General features: G+C 45.8%; 1 protein-coding gene across 3 annotated transcripts in view; it reads left to right on the top strand.

Moving 5' to 3' along the window:
• Positions 1 to 689: 689 nt before the first annotated feature.
• Positions 690 to 12,364, top strand: part of ASAP1 (ArfGAP with SH3 domain, ankyrin repeat and PH domain 1) — a 195,445-nt gene continuing 183,770 nt past the window's right edge. The window contains exon 1 of one of the 3 annotated variants that reach the window (XM_075415544.1): positions 690 to 828. The gene's annotated coding sequence lies outside the window, so the exon portion shown is untranslated. The remainder of the gene's footprint in view (positions 829 to 12,364) is intronic. The other 2 variants (XM_075415546.1, XM_075415548.1) reach the window with 2 other exon arrangements.

Below are 12,364 nucleotides of genomic sequence, written 5' to 3' on the forward strand. Positions count from 1 at the left end.
ATGACATCTGGGGTTTCACAATTCCCATGTGGATGCCCTACTTACAGGCAGGAGGATGCTGAGGGCACCAGCCCTGAACTCACAAGATCCATTTGTTCTTTTGACTCATGTTTTGGACATGACCTTGGGCTATGTTCCCACTGCAACACGGTGACTCTAGTATCTGTCCCAACCTCTCACGTGACAGTGGAGGACCAAGAGATGCTCTCAGACATGGGGGGCCACAGAAGATCCTTTTGTAGATGGAAAAGTACCTCCACCCTACATCCTGGTTACTGTCACTGTCAAGACTTTCCAGGGCGAAAAATGGGCTCCTGTGAAAGTAGCTTTGCCACAATGGAGAGTTCAGAATGAGCCATGAGGAAAAAAGGAATCTTCCTTGCAGAAAAGAAGACTGTCTTTGCATTGTCTTCTTCAGTGAAATCAACGTTGCCTAGGTAGAATGACGTCTCCTCTAACATCTTAATCCCTGCCGCCTACCCTGCTGGCAGTGGGATCATATGCATCTTTGGCAACAGACAATTGGCATTTTCAAAACATGTTAAATTCTTCCCTTCTGCTGCAGTTTATCTGGACACAGAACGTACTGACAGCCTCGCTCAACGTTATCATTTTATTAGAAACTCTTGAAGGAGCGTATTTGTCTTATCCCTTCAGCTTTTTGTTATTTCTTTCTGGTAGCAAGAACCAACAGCCAGCGAGGTACTTTCCAAAGAAAACAGAGGCACAGCCTCTGCCTTGCAGAGCCATCAATCCTGTTAAGATCCTTTGCAGTGTTGTGAAATAAGAGAATCAGAAATCTAAACCCACCATTGTGAAAATGTAAAGGTACTTTTAATATTTCTCTTTTATGTGTGTCTGTGTGTGAGTGTGTTTAACCTTTGTCTCTTTGATAAGGAATTTATTTCTTCCATGTAAATGGGTAGACTGGGAAAAGAAGTGCTCTCCTTGATTTCCCTGCCTTAATACCGTTCCTGCTCCAAGGTGGAGCATCGCATCAGCCACACTGTTAAATACCTAACGTGCTCTTTCTCCTCAGCAACCTTGGATTAAGCAATTCCTATGGATGTACGGGCAAAGCCTGGAACAGCACCAGCTCAAAGGGCTTGCAAGGATTGCAGGAGCACAGTCAGGCTCTTGTCTGATCTAAACTGACGGAGCTCCACTGTCTTCCTCAGAGCTCTGCCAACTCGTACCGGGGGGGGATCTGGCCCTCAGCCTTTAATAATTATCATATGCAATCAGAGGTGAAAAATGCGTTTATCACAAAGCAGAGAGAAACCCGTCAGCTGCGTCTGCTGCCAAAAGGGAAGGTGTTCCCTCAGCTCGGCTCAGAGGGGCATCACCTCGGTGGCACTGGGCACATACCTGCCAGGAGCGGGTCAGCTCTCACTGATGCTAACCGGAGGCAACGGAGACCAGACAGCTCTTTGGAGTCCCTCCCTGCCCAATTTTTCTGATGTCTGTTATTTAACAGGAGATCAAGTCTTCCCTGTCGGTACAAATGGTACAAATATTACCAGCCAAGGCCAGGCAATGTCTTGCAGGAGCAGAGGGCTCAGCAGGCTCGGTTCAGACAGGATTTTGAGGACAAAGTTGGGCTTGCGGCAACTGGAGCTACAGAGGGGGCGACTGGGAGCTCTCGGTGGAGTAGGGCAACATGCGATGAAGGTGGTGGACAAATTCAGAGCAATCGAGTTTCCCTGGGTTTTTCTCTGCCTAATTTGGAAGGTTTCACATGGATTAGGGAAGGATTTGTCAGACTGCAGTGCCAAACCAGTGTTTATCCACAGAAGCCTTTTTATTTTTTAATTGTGCCAGAGATCACTAGCTGGCATCTCTCCAAACCTGGCAAGTCAGTGGAAACGGAAGATTTATTCCCAGCCGTTATTTGACTGGGGGGGGGGGGGGGGGGGGGGGGAGCAAGGGGAGGGCTGAGGTTTCTTTTGTCTGGCTTTAAAGAGACAACCTCCCCTCTTCATCTTCTTCCAGCTCATCCTCCTAGCTGGCAGACGTGGAGGCTTTCCTGCCAGGGCTGGTGATGGAGGGGGAAGCCAACAATGGCACCCTCGGTGTGAGAGCATTGGAAATGACACAAGGCCCCCTCAGATGCACACGTGCCTTTCTGTTGACTGCTGTGCGAGTTGCCTGCATATTTTAGGAGGCAATTAGGGCGATGCAGTGTACACTGACTATTCACCCTTCATCTCCAACCCCGGGGAGCAGGAGGAATAATTTATTAGGGAGACAGACTTAACGTCTTCTGGCTTTGGTCAGCTGTGATGTGAAAATAGCCTCATTGAAGGCCATTAGTATCAAACCCTAATTAAAAACAAAATCATTGGTTTGCTCACAGTCAGCTACTGCACTGGAAGCACAGCCTTGTGGGGGTGGGGCAAGGAAAGCAGGAGAGGAGGAGAAGCGGAGCGAGGGGGAGAGGGCAGGGACTCAGCATAGAGCACCCCGAGGTGGCCCATCCATCCCCCCCAGCTCCCACTCACACTAAAGGCAAGCGTGGGCTCAGTTCCTTGCAAGGGATTGCCAAGCAAGGGGAAAGTCTTCACGCTGCTCTGCTGGGGCTCTGCAACGACCTGAAAAGCTCAGGAGAGATGGTTTGGGTTAGCCAGTGCATTTCCAGACGGTGCTGAAGACACTAGCGCTGCTCCCCGCAACAAATCCTCCCTAATCCTCCAAAAGCAGAAACAAAAACTAAACAAGGGGTGCAGCCTGAGCTTGCAAACAGACTTGGGTGGCATTGTTAGACCTTTGGCTCTGGCCCAACTGGGGTTGGTTAATCCCCCAGCACTCCAGCAAGGTTTACACCAGCGGAAAGCCCGTTGTTCCACAGGCACCAGCACGAGCTGCACACCCCTTTGCTCTGGCTTTCCCTGCCAGACCTTATGCCCTGGCTGCTGCCCTGAAGCACAGCGTGGAGCCCCACATTAGCTCTCATTAAAAACGTGCTTGTTCTGCCCTTGCGCCTGGCCCTGTGTCAGGTTCGTTTATTGACACTGATGGAAATCACTGCAGCAAGGGTGTTTTTTGCCTTTGCACTTAAATGTGCCCTCTTTTGGGTGTCCCACCCTGAGCCAGAGGCTGCAGAACGGGAGACCGTGTGTGAGTGATGGGGAAGCCCCTCTGAGACTGGATTACGGTGACCAGTCCCCATCAGCCCTGTGGTGGGGGTCGTCCCCATGCCCACCAACCACCTGCAAGCAGTTAGCCCCTGGCAGGTCTCCTCACTACATACGGTGCTCCAGGGGACACAGAGGCTGCACCCGTACTGGTAAAGTAAACACGCTCAGGACTCTTCTCTGGCACTGTGGCCAACCAGTTTGGAACAGCCTGCACCTATACTTTTAAGCTTTCTTGCTCTCCAAAACAGTGTAAGCTCTTCCAGTTTGCCTACTTGGAGAGGTGGTTCACCCATGGTAATTCCTGAGCTGTGCTGGGGACTTTCCTAACAATGCAACAGTGCAGACAAGTTCCAGCACTTGGGAAAATCCCCGGCACTATTTAATTTATCATTCAGGATGTAGATTAGATGCTTTCACTATTTTCAGGTGACTGCAGGACTTCTGTGATTGAAGGAGCTGCTCCAAAACATCAATGATGTAGGAGAATTTTCCTGTTCTGAGGAAAGCAGCCCGTGCTTGAGCCAAAGCCGTTACTAATCTGAGCATGAGTCTATTCAGTATGCTCACATCCACTGCATCTGCTGCAGCCAGCAGCTGTGGGTTCTCGGTGCTTGTCTGCCCATCTGCCGAGCATCGCAGTGCATCATGCTCCGCCGCTGCGCTCCCGCCTCCCTGCCCCAGCCCGGCTTCCTACACGCGAGGAAAGAGCCAGAGCCAGGCACTGCAGGTGTTTCCAGCGCAGCCCTGCTGGGTTGCTGCCGGCAGTGCCTCAGACACCCAACAGCAACGTCAGCAAGGGGAGATGCTGAATAGGCCGGTCATGGCCGCTTCTTCCACACCATCCTGTTGCTCTGCCCGCCTGCCTGCCTTCGCACTCACTGCACATTAGAGTCGTGAACAGGCTGAGTAAAGACCCAAAGTAAAGTTGACCTACAAACATTACTCGTTTCTTATACTGGCAAACAGACTATTCCAAACACTATGAAAATTTGGATCTGGAGTCTGCTCCTTGGGCTTGTTTAGAGCTTTATAAAAATTGAATATGTTTCAGTTAAGTCTCCATATGCCTCATCATAGCTTAATAAATCAGATGACACGCTGCAGTCAATTAAACCAACAAAGTTACTGTAAGCAGTGATGTACAGCGTGTGGTACAGTATGCAGTAATGTATACTGTGGTAAGAGAAACTCATTGATGAGTCTGTACTAACACAGGCAATCCCACTCAGTTTTGGCAAGATTTCCATATAAAGAAGAGGCTTTCTTATCTGATATTTCAATAAAACTTGTGTTCCTGTTCCTAAAAGGAACTGATGTATGTCATCATCTGCCCAATTTATTCCGAGATGTTTTTCACCTCAGGTCTGCCTGCATCCCTGTGAATCATTTCCTCACAATTATGTGCGGATATTTAAAACGTACGCTTGGTGTATTTAAAAAGCTGAGCTAATTGCCAGTTTGGGGTTCCTTTAGCATAGGCTACCAAAACGATTTTCAACATTGACTGTTTTATTAGATAGCAAGGATTAGATCTTCAACTATATAAACTGGGGCAGTCTCCTTGCAAATTCCCAAATAAGATCTTTATCTCACTAATGCATACGTCTTGAGCCTCAAGCTACAGTTACTTTTTCTGAGTCCTGGGAGAAATCCAATGGGAGGAATAACACGTGATGTATCCTAGTGTGTGGCAGATGCTGTCATAGCACCTGCCCTAGAGCCCATTGAAAGCAGTGAAAAGCTGTACTTTGATCTGAGGATCAGGTCTAAGCCTGGCACAGCAAAGCACTGCTTAAACAAGTAATTAACTTTTACCACGCGCCTCGTTTTCAGTGACTGCAACAAGATTCAGAAATGAGAATTTTCCAGAGGCCGATTTGACGACATGGTAATCGCGTTGCTGATTCGGAGCCTGGCTGCAGTTTCATTTGCAGAAACTGGAACTGGGGTTGCACTGAGTGGTGCTGCTAAATACCCACTTGCCTTCCCAGGGCGGATGCTCTCACTGCGACTCGGTCCATCACACACAAGAGCCGTAGCTTTCAGACACTGCAGTTAACCTACCACAGTCCCTGTGGAATAGTCATAATTTCGGAGTAAATTCCAGCCTTGCTAACACTCATTTTGGGACTTTTTAATCATTGTAATTTAAACAGGAAATTACATTTAAAATGCTATAGAAAAGATAGGAAATCTGCTGAATTTCAGTGGGTAATTCTGATTTTTTCTATGGTCCTCCATCCTTGAAGATCCTCACAGCTTTACCAGTATTAAGTTCTGCAGGACTTCTCCACAGAGGAAACCTGTCATTTATTTTCTTTACAGTCCTGACTGAGAAAATATAGACAAAATAAAGTTTATGGTGGCACACGGGAGACTTGAATTTGAAGTTGCTTTTCAGTCACTTGAGGTTACAAATACCTGGAGCTGTGACTGATATCTCATGCCTGCAGCTGAGTATGTTGTTTGAAAGATCCTGTTACATGAGCGAATGAGAAGGGGAAAATATATTACTCAAAGTTTTTCACTTTTGCAGGGCTTTTCTCATTTCTTCCTTTGTCTGCCTTGTTTTTAAGAGGCTGACTCACAAAAAAGTGTTCTTTTCCTACTCAGGACAGAACTGTGTTCTCAAAATTATCACATCTGGCCCAAACTGAATCTTGATCCACGCATGTGTTTCCTCCAAGCCCCAGGCTATTTCAGACTCAGGTTGTGATTCAGATACATCTTCCTAATGAAGATTAATTACATATGGGTTTCCTTGCAGTTTCAGAGACCTAAAAGGCTGCAGAAAAACCAGCCAAGGAAGATTTTTAAATGAGGGAAGATCCACTGGTGCATGTACTTCTTTATAGGCCTGGTTCATATAAGCGAGAACATGATGATTGAATATTGTATATACCTTTGTTTAATTGGGACACTAATTATCCAGGTACTGATTTATAAAATAATGGAGAAAGAAGGCTGAAAAGAGGTAGAAGAGTGTAATATCAATTCCACCAAATGCAATCTATGCTCCTGCATTCTAAATATCTACGCTGTCCACTCCCCGGTGTTGGGTTCTATGCACTCCTGCCGCTCAGATACATTTTTCTTGCACACACAGGCGTTGCTTGACATTGCTAGGCTATACAAGTCCAAACGCCTATGTGCTATCTGGATGAGTCCAGCTTTGAAATTTGAACCCTGCTATCAAAGCTGGTGGATAATGATAAATAACGCAGAAATCAGATTCAAGAGGAGTTTTTCTGCCTTGAGTTATCACAGCAGCGCAGGAGACCATCCATAGTTCTGGAGTGGCTGCTGCAAAATGCATGTTTTGATTCAGTGCCCTGGGAGTCTCAAGTCTGCAGCTAATATTTCTTTTCCAATTATTGCTGTAAGTGGATAAAATATTTTTTAATATCTTTGTGCTAAGAATCCTATCTAGAGAGAGAGAGGTATTTCCACTGCACTGCAAGACCATTACGTTTATTTGCACAATTCACTTAACTCTGGTCCATGATATCGCCAGAAGCCCTTGATGGAATTATGGTTCCATAATTATAACTTTATAAATTACAGGCCTTAATAGCTTCAGGGCTGGATTCTCACTTGCAATAAATCATCAGGGCATCATTGATTTCGTTGAAGTATATGGAGGTATGTCAGCTTACACCAGCTGACAACTGAGGTGAGATCTTCACCCTTTGAAGTCATTGGGAGTTCTGCCATCAACTTAAAGGCGGCCAGAAATTAACCCTTGCTCCTCATTTTTCATAGCCACTTTGCTATCATGAACTGCATCAATACAATAAATTGTTGAAGATAATGATATCACAAACCAAGATGATGTTTCTAATTAAAATCTATCATTACCACTCATGCCCTAAGAGATCGGGCACTAAAAGGCCTTGATTGCCTACTGCTCTGCACCCTAGACTCCCTTTGTGTAGTCCAAATGCAGAAACACACCCTCAACTCCTGCAGTATGCTAATATCTTCTTATGGATGTTCTTAAATATACAGACATAAATATAAATTTTCAGAGTATGTCACTGTGCACTCTCTGCTAATTTATTGTTCATACATGAGCCTCAGTGAGAAGAACTGATTAATAACTGGAAAACATCCAGCATTTCAAATGCCCAGCAAATGGTTGCATGAGTTCACTCAGACTCCTCTGGCAACCTGCACAGCCTTCTGCCAAGAAGCCAGATAGTGGAAGAGGATGTTAAAATATTGAGCATGGGGGAAAGCATTGTACTGGGTGAAACAAAAATAATATTCATACATAAGTGGTGAAAAACACTGCTCAATGCTCACTGCCATGGGTCAGATTTGACCTACTATTGGTCACTCAGGATGGATGCAACTATGATTCACTTAAAGAATAAGTAGAATACACTGTCAAGTCTTTCCCATTAAAATAATGTATGTAGCACTTATACAGCATTGGTGTATTTTAATGACTATAATACTTTTGTGAGCTTAAATTTGGCTACCTGTATTTTCTGTTATGGAAACTGAGCTACTGAAAGTTTCAGTACAAAATAGCCATTGATTTTTTTGGCAAGTAAAACGTGCGCATCTGTGCCTTGCCCAAAGTCAATTTTGGCAGGCACACCAGAGATCAGCAGTTCCTAAGTCCAAGCAGTGAACTCTCAATTACAGCTTATTCCCTCTCAATGTAATTCCTTTAAAAATCAAAACAGGTCCTCCAGAGGAGGATTATTAGGGGTCTGTTAAGGATAGCAGAGCACAGGCCCAAATTTACCTACAGACGAGGCGGCTGTGGTGTAGGCAAAGGAAAGCATAAAATGTTTATCCCTTTAAGCCACAGTGACTGATGAAGGGCAAGCTTGAGAGAGTGCTCTCCCGAGACCCCTCCTGTGCTGCACTTCTCTGGTTTTCCTTTCCTCTGTGCCTAGGTTACAACTGTATTATTTGTCCCTCAGCTAAGATAAGCAAAACTTTCCCACATTTGAATCCATTGCAACAAATTTACTGCTTTCACTCAGAAAAAAACTATCTGTTGCTTCTTGATAGCTCTACCACAGAAAGATAAGGGAAGGCTGGTGAAAACATTGAGCTTCTCATAACAAGGGAATTAATGGCCATGAGGCAGGCAGGCGATGAGTGAGCTCCTAATCCAGGGCAGGCTGTGCTCTCCTTGGGGAGCCTGGGACAGCTGGAGCATCGTTCTGTCTCTGATACATCAGAGGTGGTATTTGGGAAGAAGGCCATTGCTTCAACTTCTACCAGGACCATGTTGAACAAAAAGCAACACCAGAAAGTCAGGAAAAGGGTAGAGTGCTGCTGCCAAACCATATCCAAGGAGCAGATAATGGAGAAGTTAAAAGCACTTGGCCAGACACTTACAAATGGATGTCTCAGATGATGATGTGCTGATCATAGAATCATAGAATAGTTTGGATTGGAAGGGACCTTATAGATCATCCAATTCCAACTCCCCTGCCATGGACAGGGACACCTTCCACTAGACCAGGGTGCTCAAAGCCCCATCCAGCCTGGCCTTGAACACCGCCAGGGAGAGGAGCAAGGAGATGCTGCAAGCTGCCCTGCAAGGGTAGAGTGGCTTCTTCACAGTGGGTAGCTGGAATCCTTTCAGGTCCACTGCAGCATAAAATGCCACGGCAGGGAGGAGCCCACTCCAGCAAGCACTCCCTGAACCCACATACTTTCACATGAACTAAGCCCTAAAATAACACGACAGCGATGTCAAAAGTGAATTGATAAAGTCAATCCAGGGGCTTTGTTTCTCCACTGTTGCTTGAAGGATGTTTTAAGAACAGTTCCACCTCTGTCTTTCAGCACTAACACGCCTCTGCTCATTGTACTGATAGCGGAGAGTGAAATTTTCACATAGGGAACATGGTTACTCCAAACTACCTTCGAGGCAGTGATGAACGCAGCCCCAGGGACTGCATTTTTCTGGGTACAGTGCATTAACAGAGCGTTAACCAGGAGAATGTTAATTACACGTTGTCACTGCTGCTCACCCAAAAGGAATTCAGCCTGGCAAAACATGATCATAAAGAGGAAGGCATTTGGAACAAATTGATGTATGTGTGACATATATAAATGCCATTTGCATCCTGCCCATGAAGGCTCCACAAGCTGCCACGGTCTCCGCAGCGCCATCAAGCATACCCTCAGATGATGGTCCAGTGACTCTGATCTCCACTTAATGAGCGCTGACAGGGAGATTAGAACAAAAACCAAAATACCCTCTGGTAACATTTCTAGATATAAAACCTCCTTTTCTGGTGAAGCTATAGGCTTGAGCTCTTTTCTCTCTTAATAATTCTGTTTCAAGACAGACTTCAATATTTCAGTGACTGTGGGCTAAGACATCTGGGTCTCTGGGGTTAGCAAAGTGCTGTAAGGACACGGCTCCCTGTTTCTCTGCCAAATTTCATCCCCAAAGCCTCCTGACCTGCTCCAATCCATGCTGCCCCCAGAGCCCACAAGCCAGCTGGGAACAAGACAGTGCAGCAGACCCCAGGCACTCAGCTTGCACAAACCCACCCCCCAGGGAAGGTGACCAGGAGGACCAGTCTGCCACGTCTAGGTTTGCTGGAGATACCACAGTGTAGGAAGACAGCCAAGATAGTCCCGAGGGACTAAATCAGCTCCTCTTATTTACGGAGCAGTACACTTGATTTCCACTCAGACCAGCTGTTTAATGGGGCACCGCTGGCATCCGCCTCCAGGGCACTTTGAACAAAAGCATACCTATCACTACCACCACTACCAAATGGCCAAATCATTGTTCAGAAGAGCAAAGTGAGCTGTATTTTCTAATCTATACAAGAGAGGCAGCGAGTTAGGTTCAACAGCTGGTAACGTTACTGAAATGCTATGTTGTTAAAGTATGTACACGCACGGAGCACAGTCTGGTGTGAGCACTGCAACTTTGGGTTAAAGCCACCATCGTTTTATAAATTGTGCACAATCATTCATAATCTTTGCAAAATACAAAGTACAGTTTGCTCTCTGTTGCCTGTTCTGCACAGCCCTTTCATTACAGAAACATCTGTTAGAAGAGCTTTAGCACTTTTGAGGGTTCGTCAGACTTTCCATTATAAACCCCTATATTGAAGAGGTTACTGCAACGGAGCCGTAAAAAGTTGCTCCAGGCTCAAACTTGGCATAAAAGGTCTCCAGTGGGAGAATTATTTTTTTTTCCCTAAACCCAAAATGTTAAAATACATGCACTTAGACAAAAGAAATTCACTTTCCCTCAGACACTGCCTCTCCTGAATCTATATGTGTTAGACATACTTACATGTACACACATGTGCAGGGGTCTTTCAAAGCAGACTATTTATTAATTTATTTTTTAAGCTATTTATTAAAATAAAGTCACTAACTTCACAGCCTTATTGATTCATTTAAAATATAAGTGGCCAGGTGATTTCAGAAAGAAAATCAGCAACTACATTTAGAAAATAATTTATCCTTCCATGTAAAAAGCAGGAGGGGAGCAGTACTTTTAGGGCACTTAACTAACTTTCCTCTTGCAGACAATGGGTTTACTCCTGGGCTGGCAGTACAGTCCAATGACCAAAATGACCTGAGGGCAAGTGGAGACAATATTTCTTTTAAGAGGCAGTCAGCTCCAGCAGGATGGAGGAGATTAGCAGAAAGATGTTAAGTAGGAGGAAATATGCTTGTTTAGAGCAGATAAGCAGAGGGGAGGGGTTCACTGTACTGTACTGATCGAGGCAGTTAAGGTGATCCATGAACAGTGGCAGACATAAAAATCCTCCGTACAGCCTGGGGACAATCAAGAAGAGGCAGAAGCCATAGGAGAGTTCAATTTAGGAAAGTCTGGTTTGCAGATAAAGGAAGATGAAGCAAAGCTAAGATCCAAGAGACCTTTGAATTGAGGAAGAGCTCATTTTTCAGGCTTGACCATACAAACAGTGACGCTCAGCAGGGCAGCCCTTGGTTATAGAATGAGCAAAACTCTTGTTACACCATTAATTGTGCTGCCCCTGGCAGCTGGAGCAACAGACCTCAGCGCTGATCCTGCAGGAATTTAAGCCCATGAGTAATCCCATTTAAATTAATGGGATTATGCCTCAGAAGTGTAGAGTTAAGCATATGTGTATGCGTTTGCTAGAGCAGGCCCTGGGCGACAAGCATGCTTGCTGCCATGCTTGCAGAGCACCCTGCCTGCAGCGAGGCTGTTTGTGCTGCTGTCCCAGCAGCTCCCATCTGTCAGGCAGGATGGCTCCAGAGTGAGCCCTAAGGTCTCTAAGGAAAACCCCCAAAATGTGGGAAGTCACACAGTGATTCACTGAGTGGCACCCTTTCCTCTGAGTCAGTCCTGAACAAAGGTCCCAGCACGGCTTTAAGATGGGAAACTGTGGCTGGATGTGCCTTCCCTTGGAGGAGATGGAAAACAAACATCCTGCCCATGACCGCCACATAAGGTCTCAGCAGCTCTTTTGGAGAGTTCAGTTTTTTGCCCTGGTGTTTCTGGCCAAGATCCAGCTGCTGTAATTTCAGCTCTCTGGTTCACTCTCCTAGCGTGGGCTCCTGCTCTTTCACGGCCTCTGTTGCATCTCTGAACATCAATAAGCAGTTGCTGCAGCTCTGATGGGTGAAGGAAGATGTCTTTGTATGCACAACAGGTGACCCAGCAACCCTCAAAGAATGAGTGTGATATGAAGAAATAACATTGCCTCCTTCACTTCCACTGAGCATCGCTCTGGTCTACATTAAAATCAGATATTTCTCAGTGTGCTGGACTCCAGCAAAGTGGGTCGCCAGCATTCATTGATGCTGGAACACCTAGAGATTTTGCTACATGCAAATGGGTCCCTTTAATCCCCTCAAAAGCTTCAGCTCTAAGACTGAGCTCAGGGAAAAACGGAGAACACAGTACAGCATTTTATGTGAGTAATGCACATATTGTGCTCTGCTGCCTATGGATGTAAGAGAGGAAAGTTTCTCCACTGCATCTTGTTATCAGCATGCAGCATGCCTGAGAGGCTTCTGATTCTTGGGCATTGGCCAGCCTCCTCCAGTGCTCTGGAGTCAACACTGCCATCGCCTGAAGTCTTACGGCACACCCCCTCTTGAGCATCAGGAGCTCCTAGAAAGGAAAAGCTCAGATAAGGAATCAGTCACATAAGTCATATGTTTTCTGAAGTTAAGGCTACCCATAGTTTCTTTCCTTTTTCCTGTTTTCTTTAGCCTTCTTCTAAGGCAGT

The sequence above is a fragment of the Opisthocomus hoazin genome, chromosome 3 (assembly GCF_030867145.1).
Source record: "Opisthocomus hoazin isolate bOpiHoa1 chromosome 3, bOpiHoa1.hap1, whole genome shotgun sequence".
NCBI lineage: Eukaryota > Metazoa > Chordata > Aves > Opisthocomiformes > Opisthocomidae > Opisthocomus > Opisthocomus hoazin.